General features: G+C 38.4%; 1 protein-coding gene across 1 annotated transcript in view; it reads left to right on the top strand.

Annotated features, from left to right (window-relative positions):
* The first annotated feature begins 6,826 nt into the window (after window positions 1-6,826).
* The window catches only part of tmem229b (transmembrane protein 229B), a 28,389-nt gene continuing 12,742 nt past the window's right edge, over window positions 6,827-22,473 (top strand). The window contains exon 1 of the mRNA XM_041813125.1: window positions 6,827-6,943. The gene's annotated coding sequence lies outside the window, so the exon portion shown is untranslated. The remainder of the gene's footprint in view (window positions 6,944-22,473) is intronic.

Raw genomic sequence — 22,473 nt, 5'->3', positions numbered from 1 at the left:
CTTGCACCCACAATGTCATTCTTTCTGTCGTTTCCTGGAGTTCATGACCACAGGAGAGGGTTGGGATAAAGATCAACTAGTAAATTGAGAGCTTTACTGCTGATGCTGCACCAATCTGCCTGTCGATCTCACCGTCCATTCTACACAGCAAAAACTGGAGTGTTGGATTCTCAGTGTTAAACATTTCAGTGTTGATTTTAACACTCAAATTGTTATTTTAACTCCATTCAGAGAAAATGGTCTTCAGTGTTGGAGTTATTTGACAGTGTTAAATCAACCAGTGTTATTCCAACACTGTAGAGAGTCAGTTGATCCAAGCCCCCCCTACTGCAATTTCAAATCTGGGGGGCAGAGTTTTCCCATCATGCCTTAGTGCTGAGTGTTAAGCTGGGTTCAGATGTTTTTAGATTTATTTAGATGATTAGCTGTGTTTAGATGTTGCCTGTTGTACAGGGGTCACTGCTGGGATTCACTTGCACATGTTTCTTGAATTATCTATTGACGTTTTTGATGCATAAACACTTTGGCACCATGAGTGTATTTGTCTTCTAGGTTGGTCAAGTCTTGGCTGTGGCGACAGCTTACTTATGACGATGGAATAAGGGCAGATTGTTATCTCAGGACAGACTTTGTCTTTGAATCTGCCTCATAACTCTCTGATTGTTGTCAAATACCTTATAATGTGAGGTGATGGTCAATATTGTCAGAAGTGTTTGACTACAAACATCCATTTTGTGGAACTTACATGTCTTGTTTCTTGTTATTATCAGGTTGGTGGATGAGGGGCAGTTGCTATCCACAGTATTTTACACCTGCTGAAATTAATTGTAATACACTCCTTAGTGTTAATTTTTTAACACTGACGCCAGTGTTGAGTACTATCAACACTACTCAGTGTTCACCAGTGTAAATTTTTGACACCATACAGTGTTGCAGTTCAGTGGAAAAAAAAGTAACACTTTGAAAAGTGTTAAATTAACACTCAAAAGCGCGGACACATATACACACTTTTCTGGTGTTAGATTTAACACTCAGTGTTAATCTAACACTGGCGATTTTGCTGTGTACCTTCACTGGAGAGCAAGACCACGAGATACTTGAACTCCTTCACTTGAGGCAGAGACCCTGGAAATTGCAACCCAAATTTCTTATAATGTTCAATCATAACAAAATAAGGAGCAAGTTGAGGTGGTTCAGGCATCTGATCATGGATGCCTACTGGGCGCCTTCCTTTCCAACTCCTTCTATCCTCCAGAAGGAATTTGAAAGTATCACTGGGGAGAATGATGTCTGGGTCATCCTGGTGCCCGGATAAGAGGAAGAAGATGGATGGATGGATGGTAAAGTGTTTTTAATGAATGATGGGGTAGTTTTGTCTTGAGATGGAACAAAGGTTGCGCCAAAACGAAGTGTAGACAAATCCTTCAAAATAAAAGCGCATCACTGACTTGTCTTTAACGTTTTTCATCAGACATACATCCACAAGTCCATAAAAATGGCTTAATTTTTATCACAACCCACAAGTTGAGAACCCAGGCTTTATAATGTCCCCTACCAGTTTAAAAACGTCACGTTTTTAAACCTTTATCATAGATTTGACTTTAGTTAAAACATAATTTAGCTACCTTAGATGCTTTTTTTTGCACTGCTTGGGGTCCATAGCCTGTTGAGAGTCTGGATGAGATTTTTGAATTATGTTGAATTAAAAGGTAAAGAGAATTTATGTGGAAGAAAAACTAATCTGTAGTTATTACACCCTTAAAGAACCCATAGAATACCATGTGCAGACATGGCGCTACTTTCTGCCTTGTTGAAGCATCACTGACTGCTTTTACAGCTGTCTGATATTTTTGTGCCTGTTCTGTTTTTTCTTTGTTTTCGTTTTCAATCCCTCAAACTCCAACAGATTATATGCAAAGAATCTGCGGACTGTAATTGGAATACCTAAAATGTTTTCTCAAGATTACTGCCAAGGCTTTGTCTACAACTGGAGCTTTGTTGTGAAGTGCTTCAGTGTTCTCTTACTCAGAGCCTTTGGGGTCACCGTGTTCTTCCTCTTTCTCTTCCTGAGATTGTTTGTACTCTGGAGAAACTAAATATTTATAGTATCTGCTGGTCCAACTCCTTTTTTGGTCATAGATTTATGGTCAATGCTGTAATTTTCTCTAAGTCCACTCTTCTGTAATAGCAGGTCGATGCTGATTGTTGGCGTAATGGTCCTGAGTGAGCATCCCTCCCATCTTTACGAGGCTCTGTGGAAAATGGCGTCTGTAAGGTATTTTAGGATCTCCCATTAATGTCCCACTGAAGTAATCTCAGGTTGGTGAGCGCGCAGATAACATTATTACAGTGCTCTTTAAATCTTGAGCGACTATCATGTCTTGTTGATCAAGGCAGTTTCCTTTGAAGATCACTTAGAAAGGATGGACATGGGATACAGAGTCGATATTCCAGGTCAGTTTCAGCTCAACATCCTGAGGAACATTATCATATATCATCAGGATAAATCATATTATCCAGCACGCCTTTGTGTTTGTGTAGTCTTATCAGAAATGTCAATTTTATTTAACCGGATATCCACCATGGAACTAATTCAGAAGTTTATTATTCCCCAGTAAAGAATCAATTCACAACTTAGAGTGTTAAGCCAAAATAAATGAATTAAATAACAGATGGTGTGTCCTTACAGCTCCAATCAAACATGGTCAATATGATTTGGCTTTTTTGGCAAAACAAATTAAGAAAAAAATCTTTAAAGTCAAAGTGAAAACAGATTTTTACAAAGTAATACCAATTAAATCAAAATCTCTGATATGAAATAAGTGACTGCATAAATATTCACCCTCTTTAAAGTGACTGACCTTATTCAATTAGTGAAATTGGGATCACCTGAGTGATTGCAGTATAAAGACACCTGTGTCTGGTAGGTCCAGTCACTGCTTAATCAGTATTCATGGCAACCATTACACCCTGAAGATAAAAGAACACTCAGATAAATGGTTATTGAAAAGTGTAAGTCAGATGGATACAAAAAACATTTCCAAGGCTCTGAACATCCCCCAGAGTTCAGCTAAATCCATCATTAAGAAATGAAGAAATATGGCACGTGTAAATCTGCCTAGATCAGACCGTCCTCGCAAACTGAGTGAGCATGTACGAAGGAGACTAGTGAGAGAGGCCACCAAGACACCTATGACTACTCTGAAGGAGTTCCAAGCTTCAGCAGCTGAGATGGGAGAGAATCTGCATACAACTGTTAGCCAGGTTCTTCACCGGTCAGAGCAAAGAGAAAAGACACTGTTGAAGAAAACTGATTAAATCTGGACTAGAGTTCACCAAAAGACATGTGGGAGACTCCATGGTCAAGAGGAAGAAAGTTCTTTACTCTGATGAGACCAAAATGGAGCTTTTTGGTCGCCAAACACTGCACATCACCACAAACACCATCCCCACTGTGGAGCACAGTGGTGACAGCATCATGCTGTGGGGATGCTTCTAAGTTGTCAGCCTGGAAAGGCTTGTAAAGGTAGAGGGTAAAATGAATGCATTGAAATATAATAAGGGCGTCTCACTTCTGATCTCTGTACAACCTGGCAGAGCTTGAGCAATTTAGCAAAGAAGAATGGAGTAAAGATTGTGAGCCTGATTGAGACCTATCCAGTGTGACCAATAAAAGCAGCTGTGCCACATAATCAAACCCTAGACCTTTATTCCTCCAGAATCATTTGAGAGTAAACTACACTGATGTCATTCTATCAAACATTGAGAATAATATTTGCTTTTCAGGTTTTGACACACCTAACGACTCCAGGTTCTGTGTAAAGCAAACAGGCAGTTCCTTCATTGTGTAGGTGTCACTTCCTCATTTGTCACTGGATCTACTGATAAAGAGCACACCTTCTCAAACTTATAAAAATATTCATTGTACTGGAAACGCAGACAGAACAGGTTTACTACAGAGGTTTAAAACAGTGGGGAAACAACAGGAAAATCCCACAGTCATAAAACAACAAAGTTACAAAAAAACAGAGTTACAAGGAATAAGGAAAAACAGGTGCATGCTCAGTGAAATACAAACAAGACCGCAGCTATTAAATGGAAATGATGACACTGTTTGGCCTACCTTATCCTCATCCAAACTCTTAAAACAACTGTTTAAGCCGGGAAACGTTTTGTAGTGTAAACCCCTATTGGGATGGTTGTACTATTATTAATGGAGGCACAAATCTTTGATGAAATCAATAAATGTTAGCACTGAATTACTTGGATTCAGTGCTAACATTATTTATACAAATCTTCTGATAAAGAGTTTTTAAGCTAGAGAGGCTAGACTGTGTTGGGTAGATGGGTCGGCCTTATTTTTGTCTTGATAACATTTTTATTCCACAATAATAAATAACTGAGGTGAGATAAAGTCAGGGTGAAAAAACTACACGACAATTGTACTTAAATAAAAGCACAGTTACTTTTAAGTTAACGTTTACTAAAGTAAAAGTAAAGTACTGGTCAAAAAATCACATCAAGTAAAAGTAAAAAGTATTTAATTTAAAGTTTAGTTTAAGCACTGAGTCGTTACTCAGGTTAAATAAATTAAGGAAATAATCTCAATGTACTTCTACTTGTACTACTTGGGTTCACTTAACTTCTGTATTTTCCCGAGAAAATTCTGGCTTTAGGAATGTTTATTTTACTTTATTTAATTTTATTAGAACATTTTTCCATCAAAGAGCTGCCATATCACTGTGTGAAGTTACAGAACCACGCCTGTTGTAAGCATAGCATAATAGCCTAAGCCATTTTTTGGCAAAATTGTGATATCTGCCTCATTCTGCTCTCCTAACACTGCTGATTTATTGTGCCTTATTTTTCTGAAAACCTTAAAATATGACTCAGGCAATTATGCTATAAGGCCAACTGAAAACCAAACATTTCCTGCTGTTGTAGCTTCTCAATTAAAATATTTAATACGCAAAATGCTAGTTGAGACTTTTATTTTGAAGGAAGATTAGACCTGTGATTTTCAAACGTTTTTGCTCAAGGCACACCTAAGTTTAAGCCAAAATCTCAAGGCACAACACATTTATAAAAATAGACTTTATAAATAGTATTACAGTCAAGGTGGCCTATAAAGGGAAATAAAGGGGAGAGCTTTCTAAGGTATGGCCAACTGGGGGATCATGGAGATGGAAAAGTGGACAAATGGTTTAAAAAATGGGTTAAAAGTGGTTAAAAAAAAACATGGCAAAATTGGGCAAAAAGTGGTAAAACAAAGTCAGAAATAGGCAAAATCTGGTAAAAACAATGGGTTGAAATTGGCAAAACCATGTTGAAAGTGTCAAAATATTTGTAAAAAAGGCTTACAGATGGTCTAAAAGGGTAAAATGTTGTTAAAAGGTGATCAAAATTGGTTAAAAGTGATAAAAAAAAGGACAAAATTGGGAAACAAAAATTGTCAAAGGCAAAAGTAGGCAAAAATTGGCAAAAAGTTGGCAAAATAGACCACAAGTGGCGGAAAAAAGGCAAAAAAGGCGTAATGTTGCTAAAAGGTGGTAAAAAGAGGTTAAATATGATGGAAAAAATGGCAAACCAATAGCAAAAATGGTCAAAATTGGTTAAATGTGGCAAAAAGTTTAAAAAAAGTGGCAATAATGAGTCAAAAGTGGGCAAAAATGCTAAAAAGCAGCAAAATGGTTTAAGTTGTCAAAAGAAGTGGCAAAAATGGGTAGAAAAATTGGTTACCTTTGTTAAAAATAGCATGAATTTATAATTTCAACACCAATTTTAACCCAATAGTAGAATGCCATGCTTTTCAGCTCTTTGTGAGGTAACTGTTAGCCAGGATGCTAGCACCAATGCTACGGATCCAACACAAACACATGCACTGACGTCATCCATAAATCACAACGCCCTTTCTCTGGGGTGTTTCAGGGGTCCAGTCAGATCTGTGGGCAGACCTGGTTACAGTACTTATCCACTTGTAGTAACAAGGTATGGTACAAAGGCACGCCTGGACTTGCCTTAAAGCACAACAGTGTGTCTTACCACACCATTTCACAACCACAGGATTAGACTACTTACAGGAAATGCCGGTGTTTATCATTAGCACTTAACTGCTCATCAAAAACGTCAGGACTAAAGGCGGTTAAACATTTAGTGATTTTTTTTTGACAGCAGCTCAGTCTGAAATATGTCTGGGGAAAGTTTCATTCAGTCTGTAGTGAAACAAGAAGAAATACTTAGAAAAACAAATCTGGGGATGGCAGATAGCCAGGTGGCAAATCAAGAAAATGTAGCTGTAGCTGTAACTGTGGCTATATAACCAGCTAACTTTAGAAGCTGGGGCTTTTGTTAAAATTTTATCTTAAGCTGTATTTTTTTTTTTTCATTTCTGTATGTAAAAAAAGGGAAGTTTTAATTCTTTATATTTTAGCCTTGTACACACAGGTAAACAAATTCATGCCTAGCTCAGCTGTTTTCGTGCTCTTTGTTTTTAAGCTAAAACAAACAGTACGGTCCAAGGGGGTAGTTTGTGATTTGTTCTTTATTTTAAAAGTTAATGTGTGTTCTTAAATTTGCTGAAAGCTTTAATATAGATATGTTAAAGTGTTACTGGGAGTCATAAATATTCATTTTTACTCCGCCTAAACTGATACTGACAGCGCTAACTGTCCGGTCAGTCAGCACTGAGTGGACTCCGGTCAACTAAGGGTTAACTAAGAGGTGCGTGAGTCTGACTGAGCATGTGCTGCTGCTGCTGCCGCTGCTGCAGTGAAGTAAAATGTGTCAATTTCCACTCGGACAGCAGAGACACCGTGGAGGAGAAGCCGGGGACAGCAGACGAACCGCAGACGGACACCGCGACATCCTACACGACCTGACCGGGTGATGTGCTCGATCTGCCGGCCTGTGTGCTGAGGGAGACACCGCAGTGCTCAAACTGAAGGTAAATAAAAAGACCGCACTGAGGATGATTCATGTCGGTCTGCTGGAGCTAAGCGACATGTAGCGAACATGTTGGGATGTAGGAAGCATGTCTGTCCAATATAACAGCATAATGGTTCATTTAGATGGGAGTGATGGCATTCATTAGCTTCCGCAGTTCCCTCCCCATTGACATGAATATGCCTTCGGGTATCTTTAATCACTGTTTCCTTGTAAGTTGGAGCCTTTGCATGCTTGTTTTTCCTCAACTGTCCTTCATAACAAATACACAACAATGTATGTCAGTTATCGTAGCTACATAATGTGTTCAAACACTCATGTATTCCTCTTTCTTCGGCATGTTTGTGTGCATAGTTTGGGCTGTTACACCTGTTCATATGGAGACAGCACTTGCATTGAAAGCTCATAAACAAGGCTGCAGCAGAAGCTTTTATGTGTCGTTTTCTCTTGTTGTTTACATGAAGACTTTTTATGGATTAGAAGTGTCTAAAATACCCCCGTAGTAAAATTTAAGGGGTCTGCTTTTATATTATTTGGGGACCATAACTGTACCGCACTGCTCAGTAGGAAGGAGGCGTGATGCTGCAGCGGAGTCCCAGCAGCCGGGCCTGCGCACTGGCTCCTCATTTCCAGGGACGAAATAAGATGACTTTGGCCATGCAGCGTAATTACAACCCATGGAGTTTATCTACACAAGCGATTGACCCCTGTCGTGATTAAATATCTTCAGCATGGTCACATATGTTAATGCCATTGTAAGAAGAGTTTGCATGTTCGTGTCAATGAGTTGGATTTTCAAATCCCTCATTGATTTTTTTCCCATATAAGGCCTGCACGTCACTATCATTTGGGGTGAGATAATCCCTGTTGCTGTTCCTGGTAGCCTATATTCCCCTTCAGCTTTACAGTGCCTGTATTGACTTTTTGGACCTATTTATAACCCACACACCATCCTTCACAGCTAGGAATCCCCATGGCTGAAGCATTGGTTTATTAAAAATAACACTCAGCCCACCTTTGCTGTGTGGACACAGAGGTTCTTATTATTATTGTATTACATGCACGCCTTCTGCATGTCATAATTACACTTGGAAACTCATATTCCAATATCCTGTGAGAATTGAGATGGAAATTACAAACCAAGCTGCTAATGATGACTACCCTTCATTCACTCTCTATAAAGTAAGGGGCTGAAGTCTTTTATTGATGACAAAATGATATGCAAAGGACTCTTTCTGTGGCTGCTGTTGTCTTTTTGTAAGCTTTGTGTGTCACAAGGAGAGTCACTTCCTTAACTCTAAGTTGCTAAAAAAAAAATTGTTTCCCTTTTGAGAAATATTGCAGCATTCAGGATTCAATATCTCGCAAAACCAGCCTGTGGCATAACATGGGTGACATTTTAACATGTTAATATGAAACAAAAGGGGCTAATGTTGCATAAATACTAATGCACTCTGTATTTACATAAAAATAATGTGCTGATAATGTTGAAAATGTAAATGTTACTATTTCTACACATAATATCCTGTTGACTGTTAGCACATGTTACTGATATGTAGTGCAAAGTATGCCACTTTGAATGCAAACATTTTCAAAGTTCAGTCAAATATAAGCCCCTAAATTAAAATTGAATCCAGGTTTTTGTTATGTCAAACTTTCTATCTGTGCTTTTGAGCTGTAACAGTAACAAAACATCCAAAATAAAAAATAAATAAGAGCAAAATTGCAGATGGGTGCACATATACAGTACATTTAAGACTTACTTAAAGCACAAGAAGTAAGGTTATAAAGATGGTAAAAGTACTTAACCTGACACACAGGGTCCAAAACTAACACTCGCCACTTGCCAATTACGGGTCGATTTTGTCTTTGGCTGGTAAATTTTTAAGACTACTCGCCACTCTGGCGAGTAATTTTTTATCAGTGAAAAATTCATTTTTTGTTACTGGAGAACGATACTGGTGTCGGCTGGTTTCCTGGCAGAGTAATGTGTTTTTCAGGCTGAGAGGATCTTTGGTCACGTAAGTGCGTCAGTCATGACATCATGCACAGTGTGCTGAGGTGGATAGCTGGTTGTTAATGTAGCTGTACCTCCTTGCAGTGTTGCCAACTTAGTGACTTTGTTGCTATAATTAGCCAGTTTTCAGACCCCTCTAGTGACTCTTTTTCAAAAAAGCGACTAGCGACAAATCTAGTGACTTTTTCTGGTGTTACTGGAGACTTTTGAAGACTCTGACATGAAAGCACGTATCGTTGTAGCGCCTCTCAGTGAGCAGCGGTTGCTGCCCTGGGCCCTTCCCCATCCCTAAGCACTGACAGGCAGTCCACCCCTCGCCCAGACTACAGATCAACTGCGCTTTGAAGGCGCCTTGATAGTTTTTTCTATTGTCTCCTTTTGGTGCATTTAGATTGTTAATGCAGACTGTATTCACATACACACACAAAATAATTGTTGTAGGCTCTTAAGTGGACCTTGAGGTTTAAAACTAAACCAAACATAAGAAAACTAAACTTGCAGTACAGCTAAACCAAACCTGTAGCTTCGTCTGTGATCTCATCAGATCACGCTGATTGCTCCGGTCATTCTCTGATTAGGAATTTATATTTCAGACTGAAACTTTGCAAGATAGATCTGCCTGAAGACTGGCATGGAATCCGGTCAATCCATCATTTTTGCAAGGTTAAAATTGAGCTGCAGAAATCCTATACTAGCTGATTAAAGCCTAGACATTACATTAAGTACTGACAAAGTCATTTTTGATCCTGTGCTGATGGCCTAGTGGTTCAGTCGTGCCTTATATACAAAGGCTGTTGTCCTTCAAGCAATTACCCTTAGTTCAAGTCTGACCTGTGGCTCCATTCATGCATGTTACTCCCTGAGTTTACGATTCTTTCCATGGTCTTTACAGAGTTCCTGCAGATCCTTGAAAAGTCTTAAATGTTTTTACTCGAAATTTAAGGCTATAAAAAGTCTTGTGAGCGATAGGTCTTAGATTTTAGAAAGCACTTTGACTAAGACGTGTTCTTATCCAATTTTTGTTTTCTAGCCAATCTTGGACAATTTTAAATAGGGCTGGATAATTTGGGAACATAATCTAATTGTATTTCTTTCCATAATATTGGGATTACAATCTGATCTGTAGACAAGGAAAGTAGGATCTTTTGCAAATTATTATATAAAAAAATGAAACTTGAATGTTTGCATGATGTGTAGAGAAGAACTGCCTCAAAAAATGTGTTAACTGGTATTTATATATTGCTTGCTTCTCTTGCGATTACAAATTTGAAGTAGATATGTTCAATCTAAGTTTTGATTAATTGCCCAGCCCTAATTATAATAATCTTCATGGTGCAGATTACTGAGGAATCTCGGGCTTTAATTTTTTTACATCTTTTTCTCAGATAAAAAAGGCCTTAAAAAGTCTTAATTTATATTTTTAAAGGTGTGTAGGAACCATGTTTTGAAATAAAGGCAAAAACAGTAAAAACCTATTTTTCTAAGTACAAATGGTCACAGCTCTTTGACTTTTACATGTAGTTTGTACATGCGAATGCACTGAGTATAGTTAACTTTTGTTAGAAAATTAGAAAAAACAAAACCTGACATGAAATAAATATTATGTTTACTTAAAAGTTAAATATGAGTCAGACTTCTCATGAACGTTTTTGTCATGCAGGCGACACATTTAAGGATATTTGCTACCTTTAAAGTCTTCTAATTTCCCACTGACATTGTTTGAACACAAAAGCTCCATTTAAGATGCTGAATATTTAACTCTGTTCACAGCAGGTGCCTGTTTAGCTCAAACCCTCTTTTGTTTTCCAAAGATCTCAGTCCCTGAAACCTTTGCAGAGCAGCCGGCATCAATTATGCATCGTCAACGATTGATTATAAAGCTTCTTTGTCTGATAACAGATTAACATGCGCATGCATCCCTCCATTAGAGGCATTACTCTCCTCTGCACCATGATGACCATGTCAGTAAATCTCCTGCTTTCTCTGTAGCTGCTCCAAGACTTCTAATCTACGGGGCATGACCCACATGCTATTGAGGACAGGGGGCTTAGCTCCCATGTCTTAGGGTCTTTCATTAAACTGCAAAGAGCTGCAATGAGTGTGTGGGGGGGAGAAGGGAGGATGTTAAAGAGACACTTTATATGAAGGTATGGACTGTAAAGGTCATTTTGTTAAAGGTGAGTTTGTGGATATGTATTGATTTAGAGAGACTCAGGTACAACAGAAGACCCCCCAACCCCAGCTCAGCAGTTTAGACATGTATAATTCAACAGAGCAGACAAAGGTCAATGTAGATGGTAGCACAGTGTCAGTGACAGGCACCATGAGGGATGCAACACCCTGACTTCCTCATCTCTATATCACTACCCCAGCTTTAGATACCAGTAGAGAAAGAGCATCAGTCAGCTAGCTGCTCACTTAATGGCATTGTTTTGTATTTTGCATTTCTCCTGTCTGGAGTCTAAATCACAAGTTCTGCTGTGATATATTAAATTATTCATTTGGACATGAACACAGTATTAGCAGACAGTTAAGTTTGCAGTGACAGGGTAATAATTTAGTTCAGCGCACTGAGATGATATAAAACCATTTCTGATTCACATAAAAAATAACTTCAGCTGCAGTTGTAGCAATCTGGACTGTTCATTTCTGACAACAATATGGCTTCTAGGAACTTTGTGAGAGTCTGTGCAGCCTTCAGTTAGTGATAAGGGATCTTTTACCATGTATTTCCATTGTTGGGCCCAGTCCAGACCAAAGCAAGTAGAATCTCGCTTTTACTTGCAGCAGGCCACTCCGCAATGTTCTGAAAGCCTGTCTGTTCACACTGCTGCAACTAGGAGAGATGCTATTCCCATAGCAAAGATCCTCCATCCTGCAGTTTCCACCTCTGCTTTTCTTGCATGTCTCGTAGCTGCATTTAATTTGAAGTGTGTGATATAAATGAGAACAGTGATAATGAGTTAAAAGCAGTGGTTGCAGTACTGCTTTGGTCAATCCTACAAAAATGAGAGAATCCAGACTGGAGCAATTGATCTGCAAACTACCCAGAGGTCTCACCAGTAAGGTAAACCCAGGCATGGGGCCCTCCATATACATCGTTCTCCCGTTTTTTAGCTGTCTAAAAAAGTCCAAACAAAAACAGCAGTTTATGCCATTAAATACTAAAAATGCATTTGTATAAACAAAATAATATCTGTAAAAAATGCACTTTATTGACCACTTATCGGTCATCTGGGGGTGCTTCATAGGACGATCTTAGTTTGTAAAGAAGTAGAATGTATTGACGATCTGCTAAAACTGATTTATCATAGAACCAGCTCTAGTACTTCTACATCTATGTTCCCTCGACCCCTCCTTAGTGTGAAAAACAGACAGTTGTACAACAAACTCTGTCAGAATGTAGGAAAATAAATGTTTGGTGTTTAGATATTCTTGATTGGACCTTCAGGCCCCCACCCCTCCTTACCTGATGGTGCCAACTATGAAAATGCCAAACTTTTAAAACATCAGGGGCAGGTTACAAAAGAAAAAGAAAAAATCTTGAGTTCTCTCTGGTTGTTAACAAAGTTGTCTTTAAAATTGAATGAAAAAAAAATTGTGATGTAATACTTTTGCCATATTGCCCACACTTACTGTCTTGGTTTTTCATAAATTAACATATTTTTCTCTCACAGGCTACAAGGCTGAGACACCAGTTATTCATGAATTACAAGTATTCTGATGCTGTTTTACCTTTTATGGATATTTATAATAAAAATATTAATTAATGAAGGGTAAAAATATAAGCCCAACATTCAGATTAGTAGGTGCTCACGGGACCCCTGGTAGTCTGGGGGCCCCAGGCAGCTGCCTACCTTTGCCTAATAGTAAAGTCTGCCTCGGGTCTAACACCAGTTTATGCCATGAGCTTTCGGCCAGAGTTATACAGACAGGGCTGTTCCTTAGACGGAGCATGTACAGTGTAAACCCTGATAAATAATCCAAACACACACATTAAGTCAACTTTACTTGATAATCAGGTATATGTCTTATTACTAGGTTTTCTATTTAGTATTGCAGGGTGAATTAAACCAGTTAACTGTTGTTTCAAGTAAGGTAAACCAGTAACATCTAAGGGCCAATTTGCTGATTGAAACCACTGTCCAGCAGGTGGCAGTAGCCAGGTTAAAGCAACAGAAAAAGAAGAAGAAATTTCACAGATGAGCCATCTGAGAATGTGCGGGCCAGGTTTGCTTGCATTGTAAACAGAAGTGAGTACAACATGAAGTTTCTTTGATTTTAACATTCATCTAGCTCTTGGTGTTTTATAAATTATAAGGTAAAAGCCTAGTTTCAAAAGGTCTAGAACTGCATGTTTGCTCTGATTGTAAGAAGTCTGCAGCTTTATAATATTGTGCCAATCCTAAAAATGGTGTTTAATTTTTTGCACATATGGGCAGAACAGGACAAACCCCTGTTGTCCTACTTTGGCAGTAGAGAGGAGAATACATGAATCCAGTTACATTAACTTGTACTGGAGAAACCACACAGCTGTCCTCAAATTATTTGACAGTCATCCCTTAATCTGCAGAGTTTTCCCAGAATGCCTTTGGGCATCAGACACTTTTGCACCATAAATGAAGTTACTGACTCAGAAAAGTCCCACCTGTGGAGAGAAACCATGTTACACTACAGATGGTTTACTGAACATGATGGAGAAGGACTTCCTGGTTTGGTGTGAACCTTTCTGTTGTAGTCACTTAAGTTATCCTACCTTGACTGGTATAAATGTTCAAGGTTTGAGTATGGGATAGAAGTAAGAGAAAATTCTACTTTGAACTGTCTACTAGTATGAAATGGGAATTACTTGCACTCATCACTTAGTCATTTATACATCTTACTTAAACTCAAATTTAAGTGCACAACACCAAAAAAGCCTTTTAAATGCGCCACACAAGTATCTAGTTTACTGAGTTCAAAAAGTTCTTGTACTTATTTTCTTTAAGGCAATTGGTTTGCATGATAGTTTAAAGTAAGGTTTACTAATGGGGTTTTACAGCATATACATCCTCTCTCTCCTCCGTCCAAAACTCTGCTTCTACATCCAGCTGTTTACAACTTTGTAACTGCCATGACCAGCTGACTTCCTCTCTGGATTCCTAGGTGCTGATTGGCTGTTGAAACATGATGAGCCTTAGGTCTTAAAATGAGCTGTTGGAGACTAAACTGAATCCCTAGCTGTTGCTCAAAGCCAAGGAAGGATCCTCAGGACAATACGTCATCAACTGCTGTCAGAGGACTGTTCCAATGTCGAGGATCCGTGAAAATTTTCCAAGGACTAAGTCCTTCAAACAGAGAATTTCAAGGATGCACATGTGTATCCTCCGCTCGCAGGAATTACCCACAATCCATTGCGCATCATTTCCTTCTATTTAAAAAAACATCAGGAGAAAGCCAGGTCCTAGCGCACTCAATACATTTTTCAGATGTCCTGTTTCCACTGTAAATATGTCGCCATCATTATGTCATATCATCAAAGTAAAGCTGGACGGGTAAAAGTAGTGCCATATAATATGATTCTATATTATATTAAATGATCAATATGATTATATAATCATATTGTTATATATATTATAATTATATGATTATAATGCTGTTGTTGTTAGTACCCCTCCCATTTTGATTTCTTCCACCACCGCGTATACAGGCGTGACCCTTCCTATGACGTATTCACGCACACTCGCTAGCTTGTTCCAAATGTGTGTTCAAGAGTTGCCAGGGAGGACTCTGGCCTCGCCTCCAAGGGTCCTGACTGGGGAGGATCCTTCCCACAGAGTAGGGATCCTGGACTATGAGAAACAGCTTCTGTGCTGGTTCAGTTCACGTAGCTTTAGCAGTCTTCAACAATGCAAAGTGGCCATGTTGTGTGACCGATCTTTGACCTCTGCCAGGCTCAATTTTTTGTTGTAGCAACTTGGGAAGTGAGAATAGTGTAGGAGTTGAGAAATGTAGTCCAAGAGCAGATCGTTGGCTGTACTTTCACATAGAAACCTTTTCATAGTGTTTGACAAAAGGTGCTTTGTCACCAGATGAAAGCTAGTGGGTCACAGGATTGTTTTATGGTTGATGGTTCGGCCTTTCTCTCCACCAGAAAAGCTTCTGGGCATCTGGGGGAACCATTTCCCAGAATCATGTCACCTGGTTTCAGATCCTTCATTATGAATAGAGTTCACATGAATACCAGCTCATAAGCAGTACGACTTGACGACTTATTTTTCACATTTACAGACATGTAAAAGTCAAATAACCAAGACTTTTTTTTATTTCTTAGATCTGAAAATGACTGATCAATGAACATATCAATCATTTTAGAAGTTAAACTTGTTGCAGTGTGTCTGTAAAGGTTCTCTGTCATTCAGATCAGATAATTTAAAGTTTTATCCGAAAGATAACAGGATTTGAAGGATGTTCCCAGAGATTTTCACCTCTTATTGAAAGCTTCTTTAGAGCTGAAGAACTCTAAAACTTCTAACATTTTTTTCTTAGATGATGCGAGTAGACATAGAACTTGGGGACATTGCACGTACACCCAAAAGGCTGACGCATTTTCTTTTTCACTCTCCCTTCAAGCTAAATAACCGTCCTGAGCAACGTCTGCCACGTTTTCACTGACATGACAGCTTTTTGAGCTAAGATGGCAGTCAGTGTGGGATAGGTGCGTCTATAGGCACCATATTGAACATTGAACAGGCCCAGCTATTTACCATCAGCCTGTGCTAAGCCAGGGTCAAAATAGGGAGGAGACTTTGTTCTAAATGTGATACCCAACATCAGCAGAAAGTGACACCTCTATCAGCAATTTGTCCTGATCAGAACTGCTGAATAAATGGTGTAAAAGTTTCAGAAACAACCTCCAACCTAGAGTCACTAACTTCTGTTTGAGGTCACTAAATCAGAGTACTTCTTTAATTTTCCCAAACCAACAATTTGATATTCACAGCTGCTTTTCTAAATATGCAAAAAGGCTGTAAAGAAGTGAGAATAGACTAAAGAGAAGTGTATTTCTATTCTTTTTATCCTTGACTTCAAATATTTCTGTGACTTTTCATGTGAAAACAAATGAGTGCAACAGTAAAATGACTTCAATGAGAGATTTTCTGACAGAGAGTCCCCTCCTAACCCCATTTTGGTCTCTTTGATGGCCGCTTTTCCCCTCTGCCTCCCAGTGTGGCCACTCAGAATGGCTATAAACACTTCTGACCCACTTTAATCTAGTCTAGTTTTCTGGTAGTTAACAAACTTTTCCCTCTTTATCTTTATCACCTCTTTATCTCTTTCTTTGCCTTTAATGCTTTTATCAGTATTTGACACCTTGATCTTTGAATGAATGACTGTTGTAGTCAGCAGTTTTATTGATCAACTTAATAAGTTAATAGATAAACACATTTAAGATAATATAAATTGTATCAGAGAGGTTGATGAAAATGTTTCATCATGCTGTACTCACCTGTGTATGAACAACAATGCAGTCAGTAGCTGATCTGATAATGAAAGGTTAATGTAGACAGAATAAGAGAGCAATAATATGATGGTAAATATCAGAGGGTGATAGAAACTTTCATATTTTGATGACAATATCTTAAAACCTTTAATAAAAAATATATTAATGTTCCAAAGTGGAGGTGGTCATTGGTGCTTATGGCTACACATTTATTTTTCAAATGAATATTTTGGGGCTTTTATTTATTATTAATAAAGGCACAGATACAATTATTTCATGTGCATATATAAAGATGAAATACTGTAAATAATTCATAAATGTGTACAGAATGAATTGGACAGAGCCCATCAGCCTGGATAAGGTCGTATTTCTGCTATGTCGATAGCAGAGGTAGGAGGCATATTTTCACACTGTCTGTCCAGGTCATTCTTGGGAATGTCATAGCATAAGAACGCTTTGAGAAAATCCTTTTGAATTTTTCAACAAACCCCACTCTGACTCAAGCATGAGCTCATTAGATTTCGGAGGTCATGGGTCAAAGTTAGGGGCAATAGCCCTCAGGTTCATTCTTTGATTCTGAATGCAAGAATGCTTTGAGGGATTATTCCACTCTTTACACAAACAACCACTCTGATTAAGCGTGAACGGGTCAGATTTAGAAGATTATAGATCAGATTAAAGGCCAGTGACCATCATGTTCATCCCTTACTTGAGAAAGCATTAAAGGACTCTCTTCAAACGTTGCACTAATGTTACGCTGACTTTAGGATGAACTGATCAGATTTTAGGGATCAATGAACAATGACAAGGTCATTGGCTCTCATGTTCATCCCTTGCTTGTGAATCTGAGATCACAATAACGTATATTTGGAATCTCTAAATGTTGCAGGGTTGTCCACTTTGACTTATGGATGAACTGTTTACATTTGGAGGTCATAGGTCAAGGGGGCGGTCATTGCCAGGTATGATCAATGCGATATCTTAAGAATGCATTAAGGAATTTTTTTTTACACACTTAGCACTAGGGCTGGGCAATTAATCGCAAATTAGATTAAATTGAATATGACCTGCTGCAATTTTCAAATCACAGAAGGTGCAATATTCATTTGACCTGAAATTTGTGTCAAAATGGCAGAGGTTGTGCATTACATATCAAGCAATCATTCTTGTGCCATATTTTTAAAATACTGTACAAGAAAAAACAATTTTCTTCATTTCTCTGTGTTTTTCTTATTAAATATGAGAATTGTATAAAAATATAATTCATTTGAATACAACAGTTCATATCCAATTTGCAAAATGAGTCAAAATCTTCACTTCAATACTTTTTAAAAATGTTCAGCCCTGGTTTAATATAATATTGTGGTGATTATGGTATCGAATGAACATTTGTTTTTGTTGGAAAATACATGAGATGAGGAACTTCACTATTAGATTATTTTCCCAAACCATTCAGCTTTATTTAGCTCCAGTGTCCTAATGTTGCAAAGCACTGGCCAGATTCCATCTCTGAAATCAGGCAAATCTTGAAAGCTTCAGTCTGCATTTGGGCCAATCTGAAAATGGATCTAGCCAATCAGTGTGATTTGAGGAGAATGAGGCGGTAGCTGAAGGCGGGGTTAAATTGTACTGAAAGCTGATTACAATGGCTGCCACCAGAATAGCCATAAGCTCTGATGTAGCTAAAGTATATTGACAGTTTCATGAGAACCTGACCACACTACTTTATTAATGCAAGAGCAAAGAACATCACTAAAGTTTTACATGACATAAAAGATGTTTTCACTGCTCCCCGACCTGCTTTGGCATGAGTTTTATCCAACTTTTGGCTCCACCATTGGAAAACTATTATTGCAGCTTCTGCCGAGCTCAGACTACTACCTGAGCTGGCCATGTCTACTATGTCTTTTGTCTTGACGCTCTGATTTGCCCTCAATAAATGTGACAGACAGAACTTTAGTCCAATCACCTTCTAATGTCCACTCTGACATTTGAACTGCTTACACTTTGGAGATCAAGGTCATTGGGTCTCATGAGCATCCCTTGCCTAATCCATTCCTACAGTAGCACTCCTCCCTGACCCACCCCTGTACTTTCACTCTCCGGCAAATATACCCTGGTGGAGGTACATAACCGCCTGGAAGTAGTGCTAGTTTTTAAAATATTGTACAGTTATAGTAAACAAATCTCTTAAAACTTGGAATATTTTACAACAATATCTATCTATTCAGGTCCTACGTTTTACAGAGGTGTGTACTGATTCAGTTGACAGAAGGAAGTACCTAACTGCATACAGCATCATGTCTTGTGTTAACCAGACTCTCCTCATGGGTTATGGTGTAATATAGTAACTTTTATATCCTCCTTACAATGTCAGGGACAAAAAGTGAAGAAGCAGTCACTTTATATTTCTTCCACATTAGGTAGTCTTTTGTATAAGAACCCCCCCAGAGTGCATCTTCTGCCCCTCTGTTTGCATAGAGCTCTCCTCCTCCTCTGCCTCCCCTCTTCTCTTCTTCTCTTGTTCAGACTTTCACCTTGCGGATATGGCGAGGATGTCTGCTGTAAAGTTATATGAGCCTCTGTTGACTGTGCTGCATCCAGGCTTTTAGTGTGAGCCCTCACAGCGTCTCTCCAGCTCTATCACAAGATGTATTGTTAGTGATACTCAGAAAGTTTATGTGCCTCTGAGGGAAACTCTGGATTTGAGGTTGTGCTTGTGTGAAACCCTGCAAAGGTTGATGAGAAGTGTCTTTTATGTCAATGTGTTGAAAAAGTGTGTGAAATAGTTTTCTTCTAATCTGTAGCAGTCATTGCCTCTGCTTTTTAATCTCGAACACAACAGCCGTCCATCTGTTCATCTTTTCTTTCTGACACAGCCTTTGAGATTGCATCAGACTCTGTCTTCATACTTTTGAACCACACTTACCATTTAATCTGGACCAGACACTTTTGAATCCACCTCATCGCACATAGTACTGAGACTCTTAGCTTCTCTATTTTCCAAAGAAGACATCAAAAAAATAAAAGTTATTTTTTAAGTCTAATTTTCACCCAGCATTCCCTGGCACTTGACCAGTTTTAGTACATGTAACTTCCCATTTCCTTTAAAATGATTAAATTTGACATCTTGTTATTTTTACGTAACACAAGACATTTGAAAATTTTGAGACTGCATTTTCAGTATTTTGGGTCCTTTTGGACAAAGTAGTTGGATGACTAGTAATGATATGAGGAATTGTACGTTGTGGCAATATAAAGCCATATCTTCTGCAAATAAAATATGCTTTTCTACAAAATCAGCTCAGATTAAATGAACATGAGACAGTTTAAAATGCGAGTAAATTAGCAGATTTATTTCCAGTTGAAACAGGATATATACAGTAGTTTTATCTACAGTACACTTTTTGTCCCCTGAGGGAATTCTGCTCTGCAGCCAGCTAAAACCACAAAACATAAAAACACAATCAAACTCAGCCTCAACAAAGTCTGACATACCCAGCTTTGCTTGTCTTATAATCCTTTGTAAGACCTCAGTCATGTTAACTTCTAACCACCGCTGAGTGGTTTACCTGCTGAAAAGACAAAAGATGGTTAAGCAAAAAGTGCATTGCTCTGTGTTTATGATTCCAGCTAGAAATACCAGAAATTCACACCAAAAGTGAAAGAAAATAATACAATATTGCGTTAAAACTACACTTCATGTGTAAGAAGCAAATAACACTATAAGAGAGAGCTAAATATTTACACTATTAGGGCATCAGTATTTTAACTCAGAACCAATGATGGTGATTTAAACTCTTAAAAAGTGTCAAGTTTAATCCTATGATTAACGCTCGTGATTTTACTGTGTTGAATGCTTCTTAAATGAATGATAGCTAATATTGCTCTTGAGGCTGTTAAGCTTAAATTGCTTTTTAGTACTGTAAGACTAAAATTACTGTTGTATCTAGGGATGCAACAAATGACTAGTCGCTGACCATTAAAACAATTAGCCGACTAGTCGTTGGCCACTGAAATGATTAGCCCAGTAGTCGCTGGCCACAGAAATGATTAGTCGGCTAGTCATCAACCACTGAAATGATTAGCTGACTTGTCACCGGTCACGGAAATGATTAGGCGATTAGTCACAGGCCACTGAAATGAGTAGCTGCTTAGTCACCGGCCGCTGAAATTATTAGTCGACTAGTCCCCGACCTCTGAAATGATTAGCCAGCCAGTTGCCGCCCACTGAAATGATTAGCTGACTAGTTGCCAGCCACTGAAATGATTAGCCGAGTAGTCCCCGACCACTGAAATGATAAGCCGACTAGTCGCTGGCCACAGAAATGATTAGTCAACTAGTCACAGGCCACTGAAATGATTAGCCAGCTAGTTGCCGGCCGCTGAAATGATTAGCAGGCTAGTCAAGGGCTACTGAAATGATTAGCTGGCTAGTTGCCGGCCACTGAAACGATTAGCCAGCTAGTCACTGGTCGCTGAAATGATTAGCCAGCTAGTTGCCAGCCACTGAAATGATTAGCCGAGTAGTCAGGTGCACGCTGTGTTATCCCTTGATGACTTTGACAGCTCTTTTTTAAATGTATTTTACTAACAGCTGAAAAAAAGAGCTTTGACGTACTTACAAACATTTATGAACCAAAATAAAGGCAATAAGTCAGAGTTCTTCATTCAAAAATTTATTTAATAACACTTAATTGCTTTTATACCTTCATTTCAAGCAATATTTCTGTCTTGGCTTTTAACATAATTAGTGTTGAAGTAAGGTTGAATGATTTTCTTTTACAAATGTAAAGCCTAATAATTCTGTGTTGGTTAGAGTTCGCTTTACTGTTTAAGTGTTGATAAGGGAAAGAGATGACATGCATCACTCCTTATGTACTCCATATGTACATCAGAGGTAGAAAATGGGATGAGGGAAAAAAGCTACTGTAATGTTATACTATTGAGTTAGAAGTAAAAAGGGACAGGTGTTCTGTCTGCAGCACTGTAGCGTTACATTAATGTTAAAAACCAGGATGACAGTGGATGACAGTTTGCTAGCATACAAAGTAAAATTGCACTGCTGATGTGCTTCTGGGATATAATAGGTCTGCTTTACATATTTTACAAGCAGTTGTTTTTTCTGAACCGCCGACAGTGAAATACTCCCAGACTTTCAACATTTTAGGATATGCAGATGTTGCATCAGGTGCTGCCATTTTTCTCTGTTGTTTTTTTCCTGTCGATCACTATTGAGCATGCTCAACTCTCCACAGAGATAGTATGAATGACAGGTGGCTCACTCCCAAACATCTCAGCTTGAGATAACAACGTTTTACAAACACAATAGCAACACGTGGCATGAAAAAAACGGGCAGATGCAATAAATAAATCATCCACAATTAAAATTTGTCGGTGATGGAAGTCAATGGCGGCAAATCGTTGCATCCCTAGTTGCATCTAACTAAAAAGAGCTGTTGATTTGTAGTAAGTTAATAATTAGTGCAGTAAATTATTTTAATCCCATGAATCACATGCTTTATTGTCTCTTTTAGCCCGCTTTGGTTAATCCACATCAGTGTCTTCCTGCAGACACAGTGATGTAAAATAAATCCACCACTGCTCCTTAATCATTAATTTGCCTTTAAAAACTCAGACGGCTCAGTGGACAACTTGTGATATCAATTAATTTTTCTTTTGTTTTTCTTTTCAATACATAACCTCCTTTTTTGTGTTTCATTTAATGTCATAATCTTCAATCTACCTGATATTATTTACTCTTCTTTCAGGATAAAAGCGGGTCTGTTTCCAAAGAAGAGTCAGTAACCCTTTGTTTTAAATGCACAATGCAACAAATGAGAGATTACTCGCTAATCTTCCATTCGTCACATTTGATTATAATCACTTTAGAAATTCTGAGATTAATCGCAATTAAGAATTGTAATCCTTTGACAGTCCTAATAGCAACTGAATGCTGTGTGGGAGCAGCAGTATCTCAGTCTGTGAGGCCAGTTTACTTCCTGAGTACTGCTGAGGTACCACTGTGCAA

Source organism: Cheilinus undulatus, linkage group 18, assembly GCF_018320785.1.
Source record: "Cheilinus undulatus linkage group 18, ASM1832078v1, whole genome shotgun sequence".
Taxonomy (NCBI): domain Eukaryota; kingdom Metazoa; phylum Chordata; class Actinopteri; order Labriformes; family Labridae; genus Cheilinus; species Cheilinus undulatus.
This window is presented reverse-complemented; position numbering and strand designations above follow the sequence as displayed.